Below are 12,129 nucleotides of genomic sequence, written 5' to 3'. Positions count from 1 at the left end.
CACGTCTTCTGCCAGGGTCGGGGGTTCTCCTCCCTGCCCCAGGGAGGCTCCTCCCCCGCCCGTGCAGCTCCTGCTGGGGTCTGGGCTCCGCCCCCCACCTCCCAACCCAGCGGGGCATCTCCCCCCCCTGCACTGCAGCTCCTGCAGGCCCGGCTTCTCCTCCCCACTCCAGCTCGGCTCCTCTCCCGCCCCCACGGCAGCGGGACATGCCCGGGGGGGCCGTGCACCCCCCTGCAGCCGCCGCAGCCTCCCCCCCCGATCCCCCAAGGGAGGGGGGGAGCAGCCGCCCCAGCCGGGGCTCAGGGCATTGGGGTGCCGGGGCTCCCCCCATGCGCATGCCTGGGCCCTGGACACTCACACACACACTCTGCCCCGGGGCTCCCCTGGTGCCCAGAGACCGATCAACCCCCCGCCTGCCCCACCGCCCTTCCCCGCCTGCAGCTCCGGCCTCTCCCCTCCCGCCCCGCCAGCCGCACCCAGGGGAGCCCGGGCCCCAGGCTCTGTCCCCACCTGGAGCCCAGTGGGGCGCCGGGCAGCTCCTGCTGCAGCTGAGAACAGCGGCTCCGCTCCGGCCCGGGCGGCTCCAGCGCTGCTGGCAGCATGTGGCCACCAGGGAGCAGCTGCTGGGCAGGGCCATCCTTAGGATTTCTGGTGCCCTAGGCGAGATTATTAAACTGGTGCCCCTGTGCCTGATCTGCTCTTAGCAACACAAATATAAGCATACAGTATTGGAAAACTTGCCACATTCACGTTATTAAAACCAGTTTAACTTAATTAAGCACACTGTAATGCTGATGCACTAGCACTAAAGAAGTAGCACTATAGAAAAAATTCTGATTTGACAGAATGATGCAAATAATATAATTTTAATTTGTCAAAATTTTATTGGAAATTTATATGAAGAGGTATTGAAACAAAGATTTGTTTTTAATTAAAAGCAATCTTTCTGGCTTTTTTGGCTGCAAAATCAGTTTAATAAGCTGGGTTTCCAAACAGTGGGAAAATATAACCCTAGTTTTACTGCTAGGTAAAGCACAAAGTGACCAAAATGAAGTCAGCACAGAATAATCTCATCTAGATTAAGGTAGCACAGAAATGTTACAGAAGTCCTATTGTACCTTATTTTTGTTTGGAAAGACATTAGCAATAGCAGCACATTCACATGATAAAATACATGATAAATCACTGCCTCTAAAGTTCCATCAAAAACTGACATTTTCACAGCTCTAGCATGATCTGCTGTACAGATTCTTCACAAGGAAGTGTCCCTGGCCTTTTTAACTCATATTAACTATGTATTTACTTTATGAAAGTTGAAGAAAACATTGTGAAAACGTAAAACATTGGCTGCCCAACTTCTGGGCTGGCAAAAGCTATACTGACTCACAGGAAAAAAAAAAAAGCAGGAGAATCTTAGTACAACATATGGTCAGTCTATACCAGGGGTCGGCAACCTTTCAGAAGTGGTGTGCCAAGTTCACTGTAATTTAAGGTTTCTCGTGCCAGTAATACATTTTAATGTTTGTAGAAGGTCTCTATGTCTATATTAAATAAATAAACTATTGTTATTATCTGAGGTCCTGGCCACTGGTCCTGCTCAGGCCACTGCCAGCTGAGTAAATGGAACCCCAGACCGGCAGCGGGCTGAGCGGGGCTGGTGGCTGGAACCCTAGACAAGGATCCCAGGCCCTGCTCAGCCCGCTGCTGGTCTGGGGTTCTGACCACCAACTCCTGCCAGCCAGGATTCCAGCTGCCAACCCCCCTCAGCCCGCTACCATCCTGGGATTCTGCTCACCCAGGCTGGCAGGAGGCAGAGTGGGGCCGGCGGCTGGGCTCCTGACTGGCAAGGGGCTGACAGCTGGAACCCCGGAGTAGCAGCAGGCTGAGTGCTGCCGGCACCCCAGACTGGCAGCAGACTGAGCCACTCAACCCTCCACCGGCCCTGCTCAGCTGCCACCAGCCCACTCAGCCCGCTGCCGGCTGAGTGAATGGAACTCCAGGCTGACAGCAGGTTGAGTGGTTCAGCCGGCCTGCTCAGCCCGCTGCCAGCCTGGGGTTCCTTGGGGGTCCCCAGGCCAGCAGCGGGTGCTGAGTGGGGCTGGTGGCCGGTATCCCAGCTGGCAATAGGGCAGCAGCTGGAACCCCAGAGCAGTGATGGGCTGAGCTGCTCAGACTGCCGTTTCGTACCATCAAAAATCAGCTCACCTGCCACCTTTGGCACGTGTGCCGTAGGTTGCCGACCCCTGCTTTATTCTCTAGTAAGGAGATGAGCATATTACAGTTGTTGGACGGTTCTTATCAGGAGTAACAGGCTATAGGAAAGTCAGTCAACATTTTTTGTTTCTCTGATGAAAACTGGCCCACTGCCTCAAAGCAAACCTTAATTATCACTAATAATTGTCAACAACTTAATTTTCTGTTTTTGGCTAAGATATTGATTTAAAAAAAATATTGAAATTGGATTCAGGATTGTTAGCAAGAATTTTTGGCAAACAAAGTTGTTAAATGACAATCTAAATGGCACCACAGCACTGCTTTCATGCTTGGCTCACCCCCCAGCCTGCTGGTCCAACAGCTGCAGTAGACCCCAAAATCCACCTCTTGGGGTGCAGAGTGGCAACAGCAGCAGCAAACCCTCAGGTCCAATCACACACCAATGGGCACCACCACCAGCCTTACGGACCATGGTGAAGTTAGCGCAGCATCTGATCTCAGGGACAGGTCACCCATGGAGCCACAGCAGCTCATCCTGCCTGTGTAGCTCCCCCCGGATGAGGTGGATCGCTGGCAGCTGCCAGCCCCGGGGGAGAGGCGCTCCCCAGCTAGGGTGACCAGATCCAGATGTCCTGATTTTATAGGGCCAGTCCCGATATTTGGGGCTTTGTCTTATATAGGCACCAATTACCCCCACCTAGAGTGACCAGAGAGCAAGTGTGAAAAATCAGGACCGGGGGGGGGGGGTAAAAGGAGCCTATATAAGAAAAAGACCCCAAAATTGGGACTGGCCCTATAGAATAGGGATACCTGCTCACCCTACCCCAACCCCCTGTCCTGATGTTTTACACATCTGGCTAACCCCAGCCCAGCCCTGTGTGACATTCCAGTCCTGGCTCACTGCCCAGGAAGTGAGTTACTTTCACTTTCATTCCTCAGCAGGCAGGCAGGCAGCCTCCTCCCCCCACCTACCCCCCAGCACCTCACCCAACCCAGCCCTGATGGAGGGGAGGGAGGAGAGAGAGGGGGATGCTTCTGGGGGGGAGGGAGAAAGGAGGGGGTGCTCCATGGGGCGGGGGGGAGAAGAATGGATGTTATGGGGGACAAGGATACTGGTTCCAGAGCCGCAGAGCCTGCCTCACCTCACTTCAGCCAGGGAGAAAGAGTCACACTCACAGGTGAGCTCCTTCCCCAACCCCTACCCCCTCCCCTTCCCAGAGACCCCAGCAGCCAATCCCCTCCCTCAGCCTATGCTGTATTTGGCTCTCTCTAGGACCCAGCAGCCTGCTCTTACATGCTCCACTGCTTCCCTTCTGTCTGGGCTCCTGGCAGAGTGGTGCCCCCAGACCTTGTGGTGCCCTAGGCGGCTGCTTATTCTGCCTATGCCTAAGGATGGCCCTGCTGCTGGGCCCGGGCTCCTGCGTCACAATTTGCCTGTGCCCCGCCCCCTGGAGCTGCCCCGGCCCCGGGCTGTGCCAGAGCCCCACCCCCAGGAGCTGCCCCACCCCCGGTCTGTGCCAGAGCCCCACCCCCAGGAGCTGCCCCGCCCCGGGCTGTGCCAGAGCCCCGCCCCAGGAGCTGCCCCACCCCCCGGCTGTGCCCGAGCGCCGCCCCCACGAGCTGCCCGCCCGGGCTGTGCCAGAGCCCCGCCCCAGGAGATGTCCCGCCCCAGCCAGAGCCAGAGCCCCGCCCCAGGAGCTGCCCCCACCCGGATTTGTTCTCCTGCCTCCTTCTTCCCAGCACTCCCCCTCCCCTCGCTCCCAGCTGCTCCCTTCCTGTGTCTGCAAACAGGCCCCGGGCGGGCTGCAGCGCTCGCTGGGGCTGGCTCCAGTGGCTGAAGGTGCCTCCATCTCTGCTCACCTGGGGGGAGGGGAGGGGAGGGATGAAGAGAGGAGATGGTCCCAGGGTGTGAAAGCAGAACCAGGTGGCAGGGAAAGAAGGACTGTTTGGAAAGGTGGGTTTTTGCGGGGGTAATCCAGAGGGAGTCAGAAGCAGTTGGGCAGCAGAGGCTCAGGGAGATTGAGGGGAACCCCCTGGGTGTCCAGTGTTGGCCAGGGATTGTACAGCACCTAGCGCAATATGGGGTCCCAGAGCTATAACTAGCTATTTTTACACCCAAGGCAAGAATATAAAATTGCGCCCCCTGCTCTGCCACCCAGCCCCCTTGAAACACCCCCCCAGCGCCACCCATCCCTGTGGAAACAACCCCCCCGCAGCACCGCCCGCCCCGCAGTAACAAACCCGCCTTCCCCACCGCCTCCCCCCCGACACAGCTGTGGGCCGCAAAGGAAGGGGTGGGGGAGGGGGGAGGGAGAAGACACGGCCCCCATAGGGTGACCAGATCTCACCATCACACCTCTTCACCCCTTATCCCCACTGGCCTGCTGCATCTCCTGCTAGTCAGTCCCCACCCACCACTCACCTCCTTTCACCTCCTCCCTCCTGCCAGAAACCCCCCTGCCTGCCCCTAGAGCCCCTGCTGGCTCACTGCTCACCTCTGTGCCCACCTGCCACTTGCCCACCTGCTCCCCACTTGCCCCCACACATCCCCCAAGTGTAAAGCCTCATTCAGAGACCCAGGGGTCACCATATCACTGCACCCCGCAGTCACTCAGTGCGGTTGTAGATAAATCTCTGCATTTCGCATTTTTGTATAACTTTTACATGACTTTGTATTGAACCTTGGTAATATGTTATAGGAGGCCCCTAAGGTAGTGTAATTAAGGTAACAGAAAAATGTCTTTTTGCTAGAAGTAGAATAAGATCTCTCCCCCCCCCCCCACTTGGTAACCCGTCGCCCTGTGGAGTGAATGAGGTGGGACTGAGGAAGGCGTGGAAGGCAGCACCTCCAGACAGCTGCACCCCATGGAAAGGGGCTGGGAGCCCGACCAAGGACAATCAGACCTGGCAAGTGGGCTGGCTAGAGAAGAGCCGACACACTGACGGCCTCGGGGGTTAGGAGCAAGCACCTTCCTGTGGGAACCCCCTCTGTGCAGCACTGGGACAACCCCCAGCCCAGAGTAAAGCAGCAAAAAGGACCAACAGACACTGTCCCAGATTTTGAATCTGGGAGATTTGCCCCTCTCCACCCACCGACTCGCCACTTGCCTCCTCACCCCCCACCAAGTGTAAAGCCTCATTCAGAGACCCAGGGGTCACTATATCACTGCACCCAGCAGTCACTCACTGCAGTACCAAACATTAAACTACTGAAAATGGCGCCCTCCCTCCCCCTCCAGCCACTGACTTTTTGGACTGGAAAGCTTTCCCCCAGATCTCCCCTTTAGAAGACATCCCCAGACAGGCTGAGGGATACTGGTGTGACCTCACCTGGCAGCCCCCAAAGAAGGAATTGGGGGGACTGAATGGACAGGGCCCCTCTCTAGCTGAAGCCTGGCAAGGGAGGTACGTGGATCCCACCAGAAGTTAAAATGAAAAGTGAGGGAGGGGAGGCTCTGCTGGACCTGGGCAGCTCTAGATACAGCACCAGGCATGTAGGAGGATTTCCACTCCTGAGCCATGGAAGCAGAAATTGACTTTTCCTTTCCAGATTTAGCTAATGTTCAGAAAGGGAATCTAGCGCCTGCCTTCCAGATTTGAACACCTCAGCATTCAGGAGCGCTCGAGCTCAGTTTGGGCAGCTGTTACTTAATTTCTCCCAAATCAACTATGCTGATCTACTGTCATTTGCTGTAGAAAAAGTAGGATAAAATTGAGCAAGAAATGCTTCCCAGTGGTTTTTAGGACTGGAATTGCTATTTTCAACAGCCATTGCCTTTTTGTTTGTTTTTGTTTTATTTGTTTAAAAGGAAGACAGTGATATTGCATTGGCAAATTCCCCATAGAAACAAAGAGTGGAACAAAAGAATAATAAAGGCACCTCAACTTTTCCTCATTTATGGAGGACAGTCTTACAATATGCATCCAGATCTCCTCCAATCACACAAGCTGAAAATTGTTCCACTTTACTGCAGTTCTATAACCATGCGGGAACCAGTCCTGTCTGTGTTCTGTGCACATCCAGAATTCCTCCTGAATGACCCGCCCTGGGAGCAAGTTACCAGTGACCCAGGGCTGGGACGGAAGGAGGGTGCAGGTGGGGGGAGCCCAGGGTTGGGATGGCAGGGGGTGAGGGTCAGGAGGGGAGACCCAGGGCTGGGATGGCAGGGGTGTGGGTGGAGGGGGAAGAGCCCAGGTCTGGGGCGGCAGGGGAGTGTGTGGGGGGGCCCAGGGTGGGGACAGCCAAAGTTTTTTTGCTTAGGGCGGCAAAAAACCTAGAGCCGGACCTGCCTCCACCCACCGTGACGTAGGTAGGAGCGGATCATTATTATCCCTACTTGAAAGAGGGAGAAGCTGAGCCTGAGAAAGGAGAATTTACTTGTATTAGGTCACACAGCCAGTCAGTGGCAGAGTTGGGAATAGGACCCAAGAGCCCTGATTTTCAAACTAACCGTCGGATCTTGAATTTCAGACATTGAATGACCTGAATAAAGTGCTCTCAGATGAGCTCCAGACAAGCAACAGTGCACAGGAATTATTCAGCAAGTATTTGAGGAGAACTGCAGTGTTAGAGAGAATCATGAACTGCTCAGAGACCATTAATGCAGAGAAGCAGCAAAATTCATCAAACATAGAACTGGTTCTGACTTATTTTCTTGGTCTTAAAAGAGACCAACAAGGACCTGAGTCTCCTCCCTGTCAATAACCCCCTGCTCAGCCAATCAGGGTAGAGACTGAGGACGGGAGGCTGAGGGTTCTCACCAGAGAGCCCAAAGGATGGACCAGGTCACTGGTGGGGATCACTGCCTGAGCACTATTTCAGCCCCACATTTTTGGGTGGACCTCCCACAGTGGGAACTGCAGAGCACTCCGATGCAACACACACACACACACACACACCCTCTCCTGGTGTTGGGAGGGGAACAGGAGAAAGGACAAAGGAAGCAAGAGACAAAGTAAAAGGAGAGAGGGATGGATGGAGGAAAAGGTGAAACACAAAGGACAATCCCCAATGTCCCGTGATTCTAAGGGCCAAAATCCTAGGTGCGTAAAAAAATTCTGCCTCCTTAAGCTCGTGTTTTCCATGCCTAGAATTCAACTCTCACCAGATGGATCAGACTGAACAGGTTTCAAACCTCCAGGAGGCTCTTACCTTCTAAACAGGGACGGCTGTTTTCTAGTAAAATCACTAAAAGGGAAGGAGAAAACTCGAAAGAGGTTCCTCCTGGCGCTCACGTCCGTGATCCCGAATACTCTCTCAGTCCTCAGAGAGAGACCTGGAAAAGGAGACTTGCTGCAGCAAAGCCACAGGGGTCTCTGAGGTTTCCCTGGCCCCTCGCCCCTGTCCTGCCTGGCTGATGTCAGCATCTCTCTGTGAGGTCACCACCTCCCCACCACCTTGGACCAATAGGCTGAGGTCCTGCCAAAGGCCTTTGTGATGTCACTGCCACACCCCTCCCTCGCTGTGCCAATGTCCTGCCCCTGGCCAGGCACTTTGGAGGTTTGAGCTACTCCCTGAGGATCACCCCACTCAAGAAGCGTTCGTTCTAGGCAGCAAGCCGGCTAGACAGGGAAACATCAGATGCTGCTCCCAATGCTACACTCAGTTTTTCAGAAATGAGTCGACTTTATGGCCAGAAGAGACCATTAGAGCATCTAATCTGACCCCCTGCATATCATAGGCCTCCTGCATGACACAATAGCTACTTTTGGGGCAAACACATTCCAGAAAGGCATCTAGTCCTCATGAAATGACATCAGGAGATGGAGAATCCATCACTTTCCTTGGTAGCTTGTTCCTGTGATGAATCATCCTCGCTGTTGAATATTTGTGCCTTAGTTGTAATATGAATTTGTCTCTTTTCACCTTCCAGCCATTGGGTCTTGTTATTCCTTTCTCTGCTAGATTAAAGAGCCCTTTAATACCCAATCTTTTCTCTCCATTAAGGCATTTCAACACTTCAATGAAGTCACCTTTCAATCTTCTTTTGATCAGCTAAACAGGTTGAGCTCTTTCAATAGCTCACTAGAAGGCATTTTTCTCCAGCCCTCAGGACATTTGGTGGCTCTTTGCTGCCCCAGCTCCAGTTTCACAACATCTTTTTCAATTGAGGACACCAAAACTGGAGGCAGTATTCCACTATCAGTCTCGCTGATGCCGTGTCACCTCCTGTGACGTTATTGACATAATCTGTAACTGTACAGATCACCGTTGCGACCACTGTTCTATATTTGCAGCCAATATTGTAGAAAGGTTGTCGTGTAAGGGTCTATGGAGAGGTTCTGATTGGCTGATTATAATGATGCCATCTCTAGATGTGTATCATTTTTGTAGTTGACGTTATAAGTATTGGCTCTGTTCTGTCCATAGTTCAAACTTGTGCTCTGCTTCTGGGGAACACCCCAGATAAGTTGGTGTCAGTTCTGCCTAGCCTGCTTGATGGCCCATTAAGGAACATCAGCTACACAATTGACCCACTGAGAGAAGGCAGATACACCTTGTGACTCAGCAAGGTAGCAGGGACCTGCCTATGGACAGAACTCTAAGGTTTTTCTACGCCACGTGCTGGATAGAGTGTCCTTGGGACAAAGAAAGCAAAGACCACATGGCAAGAGACTATAAAAGGCTGATGCCTCGTCTCCATCTTGTCTTCAGTCCTGCTTCATACCTCTGGAGGGACTTTGCTACAAACTGAAGCTCTAGACAAAGGACTGAATGACCCATCCCAGCTGTGGATTGACTCCAGAGACTTGATTTGAACCTGCAGTTTATTCCATCACTGTTACAAGCCTGAACCAAGAACTTTCCCATTACTATATGTGAAGGGTTAAAATCCATGTGCATTTTATATAACAACCTGGTCTATGGATTGTGCCAGTTCTTTTCCAGACCTGAAGTCCAGACTATGGTCTAGCCCACTATGACTCTTTTGATGGTTTAAATTACACTCACGGGCACTGAGGATAGTTACTGAAAGTTTGGGAGTTAGGAGCTGATAGGTCAGTGGTCCGGTCCCCTCACAGATGATCCGTCCCTCTGGGACAGGGGCAGGTCTGAGCTCTCACACCAAATGCTCATTGTGGCTGCCAGAATCTGTGTGCAGCTCGTTTAGTTTGCACGGAGGGTTGAGTCCTGCTTCGTGCACCATGTGTGAGAATGAAAATCCTAAACCACCCTTTGAAATAACAAAAGCAGCAGGACGTGTTATTGTCCCTGCCCCAAAGCAGACAGACCGATGGAGAAATGCCATTGAGACCAGGGTAATACTCCACTGCCGTTCTACCTTTTTTACTTGCTAAACTCCCTCCCAGCCTTGTGGGGTCTCAGAGCCCAGTACTGAGCCTGAGCCGAGATGTCTACACTGCAAATTTACCACCCCACAGCCCAAGCCCCGGGAGCCTGAGCTGGTATGGGGCAGCCGTGGGTGTTACATTGCAGTGTGGACATAAGCCTATTGTGTTTCATTTCTTAGTTTCTGCTGCCATCGTGTGGCCATTTCCTTCCCTCCTTTCTGTCCAAAGTGCAGAGCCCAGTTCCTCCAGGGGAGAAGGACGTCTTCCTTCTTCCCTTCCTCAACAGCCCTTCCTGGAGAGCCCTTTGCTGGGGTATGGGTGGGGAACAGCCATTTCTGAGGATTAATTTCATATTAATGGTGTTGATCTATAGATTTTACAGCCAGACTAGATCACTAGGTACCTCTGCTCTGACCTGATTCAGAACATCCACCCCAAGATCTTCTGGCTGAACGAGGAGGGTTCATTCAGAAAGTCATCGTGTTTGGGTGTAAAGGTGTGAAATGATGGGGAAATTGGCCCCTCTTTCAAGTTTAAATGTTGTAACTTCTACATCTAGACTGGGGTGGCCACCTGAGCCTGAGAAGGAGCCAGAATTTCCCAGTGTCACTGCCAAACCTGCACCTTTGTATGCAACTACTGAGTCAATTGTGAACCTTCCCATCATTGTCCTTTGCTCTAACCCTGAGGCTATTGCCCCATCATTGGGGCCATTTCCGCCTCTCTTTCATACAGAAGCACAATTTTCCTTGCACAGACACAGGAACAGAAAGATCTTTCTCTGTCCCTTGTGCAAAGCAGGGGGCCAAATTCCATGGAAACAATGGACAAGCAGGGGGCTCTGGGCACATCCAGCCCTGGCCGTGAAATGTTCCCTCCCCTCTTTCTTTATGCTGCTGCTGCTATTTCATGGATTGTCTGGGATGAGGAAAAAGCTGAGTTCACTCCAGGTGGAGGGGAAAAGAACCCTGAAAATCTCAGGACCCAACCCCTGCTACCAGGATCACTGAGGTGCTGGGAATCTGCCTGGGAAAGGGACTGTGTGAATTGTCAAGGTGGGGAATGAATAACAATCTACAACTAGATCCACCTCATTAACCACCGACACAGGCTAATCCTGCTGCTGATAGAAGGGAAACTGGGAGCCAGTCTTTGCTGTTCAGCCATGGAAACAGTGACCCAATTGCACTGCAGTGAATGTGCTGGGGAAGGCTGGACTTCACAGGCAAGTGGAAATAGTAGATCCTAGAAATACCTGGAGCTTCCCACACCACTTCTGCCACCAGGGTGAGGTGTTGAGCTGCTCACAGCATCCCCCACTATGACCTTGCAGCAGGGGATTGCCGCACCCCCAACCCAATGCAGGGGAGAGGGCTGAGTGAATCTCTGCACCCTGAGACCAGGGCAGCCACTCTCTCTGCCCCACACATAGAATCTGGCCCTGCTGAAAAGTGACCCCTATGAACAAGTCACCTCCAGGAAAGCAGGATTAGTCCTCAGAGAGGGGAATGGGCTTCTCGTGAAGCTTATAGGTCACTGGATGCTCTGGAAACAGGAGGGCTCTGAGTGTAACCCATAGCAAACACAACCTGCTAGGGGATGTAGCTCAGTGGTTGAGCACATGCTTTGTGTGTACGAGGCCCTGGGTTCAATCCCCAGCATCTCCATGATCATTTTTTCACCCTGCTGCTTTGCTCATGCCCAGAGGGGATGTGGCCCACCAGTCTCCCTGCACCAGTTTCAGCCCTGCTCAGTGAGGGGCAAGTGACAATTGCATGGAAGGTCTGGGGGGGTTCTGCTCCTAAGTCACCTCGGTACATTTAAGATTCCCACCTGCTGTCTGCTTGGGACAATGGTAGATGAGACGGGCGAATCCTCCAGCACTGGAGGGAAAGGTCCCATCTGCACAGACTGAGAGGCAAGGAAACAGAGGGGCAGTCAGTGCTCAGGGAGGAGAGGGGTCAATGATTTACTCCCAGCAGGGGACACTGTCTTTTTGAGTATCAGAGGGGTAGCCGTGTTAGTCCGGATCTGTAAAAGGCGACAGAGTCCTGTGGCACCTTCTATACTAACAGACGTATTGGAGCATGAGCTTTCGTGGGTGAATCCCCACTTCGTCAGATGAATGGAGTGGGAATTCTGTGCCTGGCTAGCCAACTACAAAAGCAGTTTCTCCTCCCTTGGTGATCACACCTCAACTGCTAGAAGAGGGTCTCATCCTCCCTGATTGAAACACCTTGTTATCTTTAGACTGGTTCTTGCCTGCATACTTATACCTGCCCCTGCAAATTTCCACTACATTCACCTGACGAAGTGGGTATCCACCCACGGAAGCTTATGTGCCAATACGTCTGTTAGTCTGTAAGGTGCCACAGGACTCTGTCTTTTTGAGGCGAGTGCTGCTGGCTTGAGATGGTGCTGACGATGGATAGAAAAAAGGCTGGAGTCAATGGCAGATGGGACCACAGAAGGGGAAGGGGAATGGCAGCCCCACAGAAGGTCCTCGGTGCTCAGATGCCCCCAGTTATTGCACCCTGGCCTGTCCTAGAGAGAGAAAAGACACCGAGGGACCCAGCCCCCCTACAGTGATCCCATGGACAAGAACCAGGTTAGGAGTGGGGT

General features: G+C 53.0%; 1 non-coding gene across 1 annotated transcript; it reads left to right on the top strand.

Annotated features, from left to right (window-relative positions):
* The first annotated feature begins 11,102 nt into the window (after positions 1–11,102).
* On the top strand, positions 11,103–11,174 carry TRNAT-UGU. Its single transcript has one exon. It is a non-coding gene; the product is annotated as a tRNA-Thr (tRNA).
* The last annotated feature ends 955 nt before the right edge of the window (positions 11,175–12,129 follow it).

This window comes from Mauremys reevesii, linkage group 14 (genome assembly GCF_016161935.1).
Source record: "Mauremys reevesii isolate NIE-2019 linkage group 14, ASM1616193v1, whole genome shotgun sequence".
Lineage (NCBI taxonomy): Eukaryota > Metazoa > Chordata > Testudines > Geoemydidae > Mauremys > Mauremys reevesii.
This window is presented reverse-complemented; position numbering and strand designations above follow the sequence as displayed.